The following is a 14,696-nucleotide window of genomic DNA, read 5'->3' on the forward strand; positions in this document are numbered from 1 at the left end:
ACATCATATGTTCTAGATGGCCTCCATTTAGCTTTTATTTTTTAAACGCATACATAGACACACGCACAAATGTATATATATATATACATACATATATATATACATATATATATATATATATATATATATATATATATATATATATATATATATATATATATGGACTCTCCCCGTCGAGTTCGATGTATGAGGTTTCACCAAAAATAAGTTGCTCGGAAATCCACACACTAATTTATAGTGGTGGATACTTTGTGTAAAACCAGCCTTGATATTACTGCTAACTTTTGTCGATGCAGATCATTGCCACAGGACAGAGTATACTGTAGACCTCAGGTTTTAACATCAGAACCTCCTTCTCCTAAACGTATATCTTAACGAAATCGGCACAATGGCGTTGACACACCATTTCTCGCCAGACCATCGAAGTTATGAAACGTTGAGGTTGGCCAATACCAGCTGGGTGATGAGTTGGGAAATTTCCAGGTTGGATCCGGGGGTGCATTAATTTACTGGGAGATATGCATGATATGCATTTATATATATATATATATATATATATGTGTGTGTGTGTGTGTGTGTGTGTGTGTGTGTATATGTATATATATATATGTATATATGTATATATGTATGTATATATATATGTATGTGTATATATGTATATATAGAGAGAGACAGAGAGAGAGAGAGACAGACAGACAGACCCACAAATATTTGTGTATGTATACGACTGTGTGGAAATATAGCTTATAGAATATTGGATGAGTAAAGCAAAATATTAGTAGAAAAATAAGGTCACATATCTTTTAGGTTGAAAAAATACTTCTGACTAAAATTATTAAGCTGCATCAAACGTAACACAACGCTATACACAATAGAAACTATAGAAGATGATCCTGAGAGAAAAGCAGATCTTACAAAAGCACAAGTTGGATATGTATGTAGTGAACTAGGGAGGATAAGAAATGAGAGAATGAGAGGGCAAGCACAGGGGTATACCTATATGTATTAGTTAAGAGTTGGTCGAAACGTAAGCCAATGAATATGTTATTAGACGTGTTAAGTAAAATAAAAATATTTTATTGAACATGTTGTGGTCATCGCTTTTAAATATATTTCAAAGCGACTGTATTGTCATAGAGAAATATGAGCTGACAGTTAAGGGTAGACAGCCGAAAGCATGCCTAAGACAGCTTTATGAGAACATAAACTTAGTTTTGCACACTGATCAGGCCTACGACCGAATGAAATAAACAAACGTAATATAGGTAGAGCTTACGCTATGCTGCTGAACAAAGCATTGTAAATAGACGTTTTACATAAATATTATAACAAAAGACAAATCTGATACTGATATTTTCAAACAGAAATGGCCTTCTAAAAATATCAGGTTATAATCGTTTTCGGTAAATGTTTAGATACTTTGTTAACTACTAATTAATTGCAATAAGGTTCATCGCATTTTATGGATTACAGTTTTATGACATCAGAAAATAAAGGCGTTGTGGACATCATGGGTGAAGGGTTACCCTTGTAAAAAGTAAACTAAAAAGAAATGGTAAAAGAAATACGGAGTGAAACGATCAAACTCTCGTACTAGAAAAGACGACATAATTCCAATTTCCGTTTTATGAAAACTGATTTTTTTTTATTTTTTTTTACTGACCATCTACTAGTTGGCCAGTTGTGTACAAATGCCAATAGAGATAGTGATCTTCTATCTCTATCTCAAAGTGACACAATATTCAACGAGCGATATCGGAGATGCTACGCTGTAGAACTCATGCTCTCTACCGATCCAAGTCATGACAACAGGACCATTGTCAGCATCCCTAAAATGCAAACCAAGAATAAGGTTAAGGACATAACTTAACAAAGTTTTCGGCCATGGTTATGGTCTTTCGTGAAGTTTCAAGTGAGATACCCATCATGCCACTTCACATCTTCAAAGTCGGCTTGAAAGTAAACACCAAATGGATATGCTGAAGAGGGTGGTGATTACCTGGTGTAATCAGGTGGCCCCTGGGTGTGGCAACAGAACTCAACGCAGGCCTATACATCCAAAGAAACCTAGTTTTAGCTTCAGGAGTGATATGAATTTGTACCCTCTCTCACTGTGCCACTCCTCCCCCTTAGACCCAATGGACTACTGCGTTTGGTCATGCGTCGTGAACCTCACCAACACGACTCCCCACAGCACCAAAGCAAACCTGATCACCGCCATCTGCCGAATATATAGCGAACTCCAGCTGGCGATTGTAGTAAATGCATGCTACCTGTTTCGTACCCATATCGATGTGGCGATTGAAGCTGAAAGCGGCTACATTGAATAGACGTAAGCTCTACTAAAAAATCAAGTTATGTGAGCTGAGTTCATCAATGTAAGTTTTAAAATAAAGCTGTAGTGTTGTTTTCTTTATGACGAACAATTCAGCGTTCCACACTACAGCTAGCGTAACGAAAAGAAAATTATACAATCGCGAATATTAAATGTAGTTGTCTCAAACAAAAATTTGCAAAATCAATCTGGTCAGAGAACATTTGAATTGTAATTGCTCTAATATATAAAGAAGAAAATCATCCGATTCGGAATATTAAACGTAATTGCCGCAAGCCAAAATGGACGCATCAATTTAGGTAAAGAATCAGTCTGTAGCGCGAAGTCTCTTTTGAGCGTCAAGACTAAAAACTATGATTAGTATATTCAAAGACATTTGATACATTTATATCGAAATACTTGTAGCTAGATAGATTGTTTTTATCACCCCTGTCTATAAATATAATCGTCCAAATCTCTTTGATCATATCTGATATTATATGTGCAATACATCAAGAGTCACGCTTTTGAACGGATATTGCAAACGAAACCCTACGACTTAGCCAATATAGAAAATAATACTTCTTCTGCATTACATGCTTTGTAAGATGACAAATAAAATAGCATTAATTATTTTAAACAGAATGAAACTAATTGATAATAATAAATTGCAATCGTTTGAGAGGGTTTTTTTTCTGCTGACCAACCATTTTATCCAAAGAGTTTGCATATTAAGTTATTTCACTAATTTTCAATAGTTAATTATTAATTTCGCTGACAGCTGTCAGCAATACGTGCGTGTCTGAATTTAATGAAAGATCAATATAACAAATTAAAATTTTCCTCAAAATGATTAATCTTGTTTGAGCTGTCGCTTCACCAATTAAATTGTCTTGCAGTGATGAGCCAGCATGGAAAATGTCGACACGGAAAAACAAACAAACAAAAAATTTAACTTAAACGGAAATGTATAATGTGTTCTTATTGTATCATCTATATATTAACACGATAGCGTGTGTATTCTTTTGTGTGTCACGCTTATATCCGGTTGTTATGTTCTTCTATTTCTTGTCATAAATAATGTAACCAAATATTCTTCAAGCTTTGGTTTTCGTTTCGACTATAGTTGTTTGCACTTAAATCATCCATTTTTTTTAATTTAAATTTTATCCAGAATTCTTCGTAAGTTTTGGTTTCGGTTTCGATTATGGCTGAAGGAACTCAAGTTATATATATATATATATATATATATATATATATATATATATATATATATATATATTTATAAGTTTTTATTTCGGTTTCAGTGCAAGCATCTAAGTCATATGGATATACTTTTTTGTTATTTTTGAAATCGAAACTTTATAATATATAAAAATCGATAGAACATTAACTCTATAATATATACGAAATCTGCAAGAATAAAAATATCATATTTAAGCGTACTCTACGAACGGGCTTTGCCGGGCGTTCGTGCTAGATTAGATTAATTTTTGCAGTTCTAACAAAAAAGCTACACTAATATCAGAGCGTCTCCAATTACACTGAACATCTATAGAATGCCAACATCAATGAGTCCCCTGTGGAATTTCCACAGGTCCTTCTAGTTTGTATTAAAAGAATAAATGTTCTCATTACGAATACTATTTTTAAAATGTTTGGTCGATGTAATTTGACGCTTCTTCATATACCTCCTGTAAGACTCCAGAATTTTTATGCTGAACTTTTAATGGAATTTCGAACGGACACCTTCATTTAATCAACAAGTGTAGCCTTCTCCCGTTTCGTCAGGGACTGACATAATTATTAATATAATTATTTAAACTAGCGGGACCTGTGGAAATTCAACAGGGGACTAATTCGTATGTAATATATTGATGTTGGTATTCTTCGTATGCTCAGTGTAAATGAAGACGCTTGTGACTTCTTTGTTAAAACTGCAAAAGTATTTATCTAAGTTATCACGAACTCCTGGCAAAGCCTGGTCGTAAAGTACGCTTATATATGATATTTTAATTCTTGCAGATTTCGTATATATTTTCATAGAGGTAATGTTCTATCGATTTTTATATATTATAAGTTGCGATTTAAAAAAAAAATCCATATGACTTGGGTGCATTAGTTTGAATCGAAACCGAAATAAAAACTTATTAAAAAAATATATGTATATATATATAAATGTATGTATATATATATATATATATATATATATATATATATATGTATATATATATATATATATATAACTTGAGTTTCTTTCAGCCATAATCGAAACCGAAACCAAAACTTTTGAAGAATTTCTTATAAAGTTATGTATAACAATAAAAATAAATTAAATGCCATCAGCTATAGTCGATACCGAAACCAAAACTTATGAAAATTCTTAATAAAATATTTATGACAAGAAATAGAAGAACATAACAATTAAACAACCCTGATGTAATCGTGACACACAAAAGAACAAACACGCTGTCGTATTAATATATAGATACCTTAAGTCACTAGTATCCCATGCTTTCAGTAAAGTCCTGCGAAGTTTATGCCTTGGCGAGAAATTAAGTTGAAGACATATGCTAAACCAAATTCCGATGTTGTCTTTCTTAAAATTTACGGAACATCTATTTACTTGTGTTTACATAAGAGATACATTTTTTTTAAATTTTCTCGCATTTTAACATCTTAATAATTAGGCAAGTTTATGATAAGATGACTTCATAATAAGGGACAATTGTTCATGATACTGCATTTGCGGTTTTAATCGCCAGACCATAATTCCATACTGACGAATACAGAAACCCAAAATATGGTAATGGGGATGAGGTGGAAGGGTGTCTTCCTTGCACGCAGATTATTGCATTATGTCGCTTATTCTAACTAAAAGAATGTTATTTTAATATATATGTTATTTATATTTATTTCTCGTACATGCTAGCAGGAAGGCCAGACGTTGTCCAGGATTGAATGAGAATCAGATAGTAAATCACACTCCCATATTTTATTGTCATCGAAATCGATGAAATCGCACATTTTTCAATCAAATTGATTAATTTCCTGCTCTAGTTGGGGACCCCCGCTGCGATGCGCCGTGTGTGACCACAGTACATTGTACCTATTTACTATGCCTCCCCACGGGACAGAGTTAGACACCAGGGTCGTTTTTTAACGTGGAGAAAATGTACAAAAATAAAAATTGTCTCAGTCGTGAAGGACTAATGCTCCACCGAAAGAGAACAAGAAATGGAAGTGCAGCATCTGAAGAACAGATGGTATTTATTTGCTCCCCCACCAAGCAAATTAGGCACAAGGCCAATTTTTAATGTGAGGAGTGAAGGGAGGGGGAAGGGAAAAAGGGGACCAGCTCCCGAGAGGTGGGAAATGGGAGCTGGTTAAAGGTCAGCTATGTGGGGTTGCCCCCACATCTGGTCTTTGCTAGCAGTATCTGCCGGAGCAGATACTACACTTTGATCTTGACCAAAAAGGCCAAGTAGCTCACAGTACATTGTAGTTGACATTGTACTGTAGATAACCTACTGATTTTATAAATTGCTTTGTATATAAATTGCTTAAATTAAAGTTTAAAATGCAAAAATCAAGTATCATGGTTTAATTGTACTCTAAACAGGAACATTCATTTCGAACGCACCCTGTCATATAAAAGAAAACAATTGTCGGTTTTATATGCCGAGTCTTTTTGCCTGCCTAAAATGAAGGTATAAAATGCAAAATTCAAGTATCATGGTGCAATTGTGTTTCAAACAAAAAAAAATTCATATTGAACATTACCCTATCATATCAAAGATGCTAGTGTTGATTTTATATTTCAGTCCTTTCTGCTTGTATTGTAATAAAACCTCTCATTGCACTTGTGATGTTAGGATGTACAAGGAGTTGACTTTAGTCAAAATTGACTGTTTCTTCCTTACTCGTTTTGTTTCAATTATCGATTATCGATACTTATCTCTGATACAAGATCTAAGAATGTTGCAGGGCATATAAAGTACATTTGACTGAAATTTCCAAAAAGTAAGTCCAGCCGTTTATGGGTTCATAGGGTATTAATTAACACACACAGAGTTGTTTATATAACAGTAGAAATATACATGTATATATATATATATATATATATATATATATATATATATATATATATATATATATACTCAGGAAAACAGTATATATATATATATATATATATATATATATCATAATAATGATGTTTTATAATCGACACATGTACAGATGCGCTATATTATCGAATGAAAATTTGTCTTATGTATGTAATGCAACATATAACAGTATATTTTCTCACCGTTCAATGCTTTTTTGATTAATAATTAACGAATCATGGTTTACAACATGTTTGTGTTTTGGAGGCTAGAAGCAAAGAAATAGTATAGCTTAATAAGGACCCGATACTTGAAACAACAAAATAATCGAAACATGTTTAATACAATGGCCAAGCGAACAATTTGCATTTCCTCAAATGTAGATATTTTTGAATGTCAAACACGTACGATTGTATTCTACGCAGTATAAGGTTCCTTTTGAGTTAAATAGCGTTAATTAATTTCAACACTTTGAATTATATGATTACTTTTTCTTACCGAATATATATTTCTGTTTTCATAGAAGCCAACATATCTTCATATGTCGAACGTGACAATAACAATGCAACCGTAGAAATTATTGTTCCTCTTTCTCATACTTACATATACATTTAATTAAACATTGCGTATTCATTCACTTATCTGTAATTATAGAGTTTGATACTGGAGTAATATTTTTGTTCCTTAAACAATCATCCGCATAGAATTATACGGGATGACTCCAAGAAATGCAACGAAAGAAAGAAATGGTTAATATATTTCAGAATCTTTTCTCTTAACCATCATATCTTGTTGTCAATATACAACAAGCTTTGTTTTATCACCGTTCAATCATATGCGTAATATATTTGGGTATATTAACATTTTCTGTCTGAAACACCACTCTAATAATTCAATCCATCAGGTTTTCTCAGAGATTATCGATGCCTCCGTTAAGACAAAAGAAAACCCATGTAGGAGCAGCTGCGCTTGTAATTGTGAGACAAGGTTGTGTAATCGCCACATCTCTCCTGAATCGACATTGTTTGGAGAAGTCCAGAACGACTGGAAGCAATGCCGAGAGAAGCGGAAAGCACTCGCAGCACCTGGAAGTCCCAAATGGTCACTCATTTACTACTGACCAGGTTCAACGTTGCTTAACTTCGGTGGTTCAGTGGGAACCGGTGTGTGCTGCATTTGATTTCCTCTGATGATATGAGCCATTATTGAAAATCAATAGATTAAGGAAATAAACATATTTTTTCTATGTATTCCTTGTTTCAAACAATAAAGTCTTAACTTAAATATATGTGTATATATTTTGATTTACAGAATTTAACTTTAATCATTAAACTTTATATATATATATATATATATATATATATATATATATATATATAATTCTTTATGTAAATACATTAATATATTGTAAGGATCTGCAGAAAGTTTCGATCATAATAGATCTTATCAGGCACAAAAAATTAAAAAAGTGAAAATATATATTGTAGCTTTCTTCGTTGAATTTTGTCACATGAGTTGCGCATTTTCAACCACACATCTTCTGAGAAGGCCTTGTTAAATACAAGTGAAAGTTCAAGACGATTGAAAACAATGTCGAAATATGCAAGAAGCACATTCAGCGCCTGGAATGTCCAAATGGTCACCAATCTAGTAATAGCCAGGCTAAATGTTGCTTAATTTCGGTAGTCCTGCGAGAACTGCTGTTTCAGCTAGATTATGCCGTGTATATATATATATATATATATATATATATATATATATATATATATATATATATATATATATATATATATTAGAGGAGGTAAAGATCGGCGAATTTATAGATCTTTTACTTCATTTCATAAATATCTGTGTGTGTGTGTGTGTAAATTGTACCTGGACGCTATAGTAAACTTACATTCTTCAGTCAATGACTGAACTAGTCTGCAATTTTGAAATCTTTTAGATTGAGCCATTATCATTCATGCACCGTCTTCATTTGATAAATAACAATCTGATTTAGAATTAGCTGGGTGCGGGCGTTTTATACGACCAGCGACATGCGATGCGAAATGCCGTTGAACGGTACAAATAAATGTATTTTTATATGCAGTAGCTGACTGAGATACTATCTCTTTTACGAGAATAATTACCCGCCTCAAATACGCAATCTGTTTTAATCCATCCATGTAATCATAGGAATAATAATAATAAAAAAACGAAGTTGAGACGTCTACGAGGGAAAAAGGCAACACGTGAGAAATGGAAACTTAAGACTATGTTTACAATCCAAAGGAAAAGACTCACACGCACACACACACACGCACACACACACACACACATATATATATATATATATATATATATATATATATATTTATGTTGGAAGCGGACCAAGCCTTGGCAAAAGAATATCATAACATACTACCGCAGATTAAGACACGTGCAGTTTAATTTAAGAAATGTATATCTCTACTCATTAGCACACACTTATCCCGTTAATTATGGCGACAATTATTGCAGTAGGTGTTATTACAAAACTGTTTGTTACACATAAACTGTTATGGTTTCTTATATGAGCAAAAAAAAAAAAAAACGTCAGTCTTGAGATTGCATTCCTTCGCTTGACAACATGAGTATTGGCGTAAGTCTGATCTAGCTATCCTTATCTTTATTGTGTTGAGTATCGGCCAAGTTCTTTCGTGGAAATGTTGAACCCTCAAAAGGTTTCTATCTAATTAGGTTAATTATTTCCATGGTTATTCCCTTTATCGAGTCGCACCAGAAATATGCATACGATTTTGAAATATTAGAAGTTAAATCCAGTTACAATATAGATAATGACCGAACATATTATGATCAAGCCCGAAGGCAAAGCCAGAACTCAGATGGAATGCAGTATATCATTGGCTACAATACGGATCAAATCATAGCTCTATATGAAGCATAATCTGAATATTGTGAAATTGAACTTTTACTTTTCTGTGACCTTAAGCCTTACCTTGATATACTATAATTAGTTTCAGGTCAGAACATGGTTGACACGTCAATAAGGTTTGGTGAAGATTAGTCAGCCTATCAGAATAATTATCCCGGAATTAGAGTCTATTTAATATAGTATTGAACAGAGAACATACATTTGAAATCGACTTTCAAAATAAATATATATGTGATACTCACAAAATTAAAAGACAAATTTTTAGGTGACAGAAAATCAAAGGGGTCAGATAGATAGCTTATTATATGCATAATAGTACGCTTGTACTTTATTTTTTCTTAATATGACGCATTCCACGAAATAGAAAAATGACAATTTTTGAAACGACAAAGCTGAAAAACGTTTGTTTCGTAATGAGTATTGCTATTTCCAAGCATGTATACTTAAAAAAATAAAAATGAAAGTTCCACAATCGGATAAGACTTCATTGATATATATCTCATATCTCTATCATCATTTCTGTTTTATTCATTTAAAATATTTTCCTGGTAATAATTTTACAGTAAGAAAGAGATTAACTTTTAAATAGAGATGTTATTTTCAACACTAGAGAAATGAATAAAAACATTAATTTAAAAAGGAAATGTTTTGTTGACGTTTGCGAAGAAGAAACTAGAAGACATAGTAACGCAGAAGGGGCAGATACTCATATAGATATCCCATATCAGCTGAAGCAGTAAAACTTAACAGGCAAAGACAATATAACAATGCCGTCAACATAAATGCTTACATCTATAGAAAACTTTACATCTTGACGTAGGTGATTTCTTGATAGAACGCGCCTTTCTTTCTTCAAAGAAGATCTAACATTCTTCAAGGTCACGGATGAAAGGGACACACGATTTGGTTTCGATGCACAGGTTGTAGGTTTCCGATGCCAGGATCATAAAAATCCTTCAGCTATTGGGATTTGCCAGACTTTACCTTACAACACAAGGTAAGTAAAATCTCCACACACAGACACTCCCTATATATATATATATATATATATATATATATATATATATATATATATATATATATATATATATATACACGTTAATATATGTATACACACACATATGCACATATATATGCATACACACACACATATATATCTATATATACAAACACACATATATATGTATACACACATATTATATATATAATATATATATTATATATATAATATGTGTATATATATATATATATATATATATATATATATATATATATATAGTATGTGCATTTAGACATCGTTTTTATTAAGTAAAGTCTTATTTATATCGGTTTTCAATTCTTCCGATTTCTTCCTTGATCTTTTTTAGTGTCAGAATCAAAGGAAAAATCATATAAATTCTTTATGTGTCACGAAATTTTCGAATTTAGACTGAGTAAAAAAAAGCAAATAAATATAGCAGGCAGGAAAAATAACTGGAAAACATAAAAGGGAATCAAAATATCAGCTGAATAATGAACGTTTTTAGAGGGACGCTAGGAAAATGATTTTAGATTTGTCTGAGGAAATTTTACCGACCTAAATTCTGAGTTTCATTGAAAATAGTAGGTTGTAGAGTTTGTAACTAGAAAGTTCCCGGTATTTTTTTTTTAACTTTTTAAGTTTTCTTTCGAATATATTACTATTTTATTACTAACACAAGATTCATGCTTTTTAGACTTTATTTATTCTGATATGTGTTGAAACACGAATGAACACATGGAAATAAATAACTACAACACACAAGTAAAAATAAACATATATATTGTGAGTAATCAAGTATATACAGTATTTACATAGAGTCTTGTGGAGACCGTCCCTGGAGAAGGTGTTGGCTGGGTAGTCGCCAACTCTCGATCTCGTTGTCTCTCTGAGTCTCTCCCGTCTTTACGGTACACAACAATATTTATATAGTTGACACTCCACGTATTCTAATTAGTTAGATCCTACGACAACAATATGGGAATAATTTTTTTGCTAATTTCCGATTATTTCCACATGGATTATTAGAACTAATATTATTTATTTAATTATCGATTCTATTTGTCTCCATAGCTTTATAAAATTTGCTTATCTTGTTTCATAACTTTCCGTTTTTCACATCATATTTAAAAAATTATGAAAGTATTTTACCATGAGAATAACTAATACATAATACTAATTATATAATAATATAATACATTATATTATATTAAATGCTAAGGTAAACGTATTATCAATAGTTTACGGATATAAAGTAACGTTGACTAATAATGATGTAGCAGAAAATTATATTAATGGACTCGCAATAATTTATACGCTCGTAGTAATATATTTGTAGCGCATATTTCATATTAATTATGAGTAGAGAGAAAATCTTACTTCCAACTTTGTTAACCATTTTATTTCTTAATATATTAAATTCGATTTCACTAGATATATTGTTACTAATAAAACTTATCAAAAGATGATGTCCATTTTCTGAAAATATTATCTAGAGGACTATTAAACTTAATAGATTTGGATCAATAATTCCTGCTCAGTATATGTAATAATTCTAAGAAATTTAATTTTATTTAACCGAGTCTTTTAATTTCAAACATTTATCATCCATATTACATCCCATATTTATAATTGGAGTATGTCACGCAAAATATTATAATACAAAACGTTACCTTTTGCTCAGACGCTGAAGCTCAATCTGCAAACCTATTTCGACATCATATGAGCCATGATTTATTTTAACATCTTTATTTGTCATTAAGATGTACCTTCACTTGGCAATTAGATCAATGTCATCCGCCAGCATGTATATGTACTAGCATACCACCCGGCGTTGTTCGGTTGTAAAATAAGCTTGCATATATTATTTTACTCGTGAGTATTTCGTATTTCCTATTACTGAGCATATTTCATTTTGATTACAAAAAATTTACTTTAGTACCATAAACTGAAATTGAAACCAAAACATTGTCCGATACAACCTTAGTCGGTATTTAGCATTTCAGAATTCGGCGTTACTGTCTAAGTAATCGCCAGATGGAAAAAAAGACGAAAAATTAGGCGATTTCAAATTAAAAATGTTTATGTACCTTTGTTCAGAGGTTAACTGATTTACTTCTGATTATTTTCAATGTTTATCCCTTTTGACCAGCATTGTCTACAGGCTAAAAACCAATCGCAAATGTTTCCAAAGTTAAAATACTCTATATATCAAGCTCTAAGTCTGTAGACAAAATATTCAGAGAGGAGTTGTGTAGAATAGTTTAGCATACACAGAGACAAAGTCGCTGATAGATAGATAGTTAGATAGATAGATAGATAGATAGATATGGATATAGATATAGATAGATATAACAACAGGTTGTCATTCAAAATTCTACGCAATTATGCCAATGTACAAATTATGGATGAATAGAATTAAACGTAACAGTTAAATATAACCAATCCTCTAATAACAAAAAAAACATAAAAAAATGAATAATCAATTAATGAATGCTCGGTTTTATAATGAACATACAAATTAGTTAACTTTTATGAAGTCGCCCGCATATCCATAGTGAGAAGGTAGTTTAAATAATTTTAAATAAAAAAGTAAGTTTTTAATATTTATGTCAGCGCGTGTAAAGAATTCTCAACTTTATAAGTGTATAGATTACATGGGTTATTCGGACCACTAGAGCGTTATTCTTACCACGTTCCAGCCGATGTTACCTCAGGGATTTCTTCAAGTGTATCCTGTTGAACTTGTAACTTTTCTACACGGAACATTTTATTGAATCCAGGGAAATCGGATTCTTTTATCACGCAATTTATGGGTGAGTAGAATGCTTACATAATTCGATATTGTGTTTTTCGTATCCCTCGAGTTTAGGTTTGAAACTTCAACTTCCAGAAATGGGTTACTACGAAGAGAATTTAACTTTCTACTTTAGGCGTATTATTTGAGTTCATCGAATCAGACTTTTGACGCAGTATTTAGAGTACTTGGAAAAATTCATTGTGAAAGTGATATTCTCCTAAAGGTTGAAGGTACAATTATCAGCGTGGGCGACCGACAAATACAGTTGCGAATTGCTTAGGACCTCTATCCAATCATAACTGACGGAAAGAGATAATGCTACCCTGGTGAAGTAAATAAAGAAATTCGTTCGAAATCCCATCCAAATATTTGAGTTCGAGCGGTCCTGGATATGGCCTTAAACTATATCCGATGGTCAGGCCACAGCTTGCGGGCTTTGAGAAGTATAGAGCCACCCTTTAATTTCCATTGCTCTCATGTCCACTCTAACCCGAACTGCTAGTACCTGTTAGGGTCATAACTCTGCGTTAAATAGAAACCGACTAAAAAAAAACAAAAAAAAAAACAAATATACTCTATTGAAAAATCGTTCTTCAAAATCACTGGATTCGGCATTAAATAACCTGAAAAGGGTTGTTATGCCGTAAAATAATCAAGCAAACAAACAAACAGATCTAATAAGAAAATCATAAGCACGTTTGGAAATTCTGCTTATGATCTGGTAAAATTAAAATAAAAAAAGATGATTTTCAAAACGCTAAGATGATAAATATTTAAGACTAGTCAGGTTATAATTTTCGATTACAGATTTCAAATAGCTTTTGTTTGTCATGATAGTGTTTTTGTATTCGTATTCATTATTCATATTTTGTTGAATAATATATTCGCCTTTTCCGTACATTTTTGGTCATTCCAATCGGACATCGACATTACCGCATAACTAATCTAAATTTTGATTTGTAAAAAAAGTACATTTCCAGACACCATCACTGTCTGCTACTCTCTATGGATACTCGGAATAAACGCGGACATTAATAGTTAATAAATGATTATTAATAATAATTCATAGCGTATATGTAGTTTGCGTTCGTTGACTATTCTACACAATATAACGTATTTGAATAGCTATCAAATTTATGCTGCTCAGGTTTAATCTGATCTCAATACATTCCAAGACAATTTTTCTAAATTACATATAGATAGTTTTCCTAAAAGCTAGTCACGCCTGAAGTAATTTATATTTTCTTGGTATCAACTTTCCATGACTTTTAATGTGGCTCTCTTGATGGTTTATAAAGTTTTCTTCGAGTGAACGCAATTAGGAAAAACAAATTTAAGCACTTTTTTAAAAAAAAATTGCTGGCAATGCTGATAATATTATCCGATTCACGAAACATAGAATATATTCCGTCTTGATTTCACAAGTTACAATAACATTAGAATAAAACTACGCCACTTTAAAAGATGGATAATATTTTAGATTATTACTCTTTCGTAAGCAATGGAACAAGCAAATCAAAGGTGACAAATGACACTAGTGC

This window comes from Euprymna scolopes, chromosome 4, assembly GCF_053919585.1.
Source record: "Euprymna scolopes isolate OS-2025 chromosome 4, ASM5391958v1, whole genome shotgun sequence".
In the NCBI taxonomy this organism is placed as follows: domain Eukaryota; kingdom Metazoa; phylum Mollusca; class Cephalopoda; order Sepiida; family Sepiolidae; genus Euprymna; species Euprymna scolopes.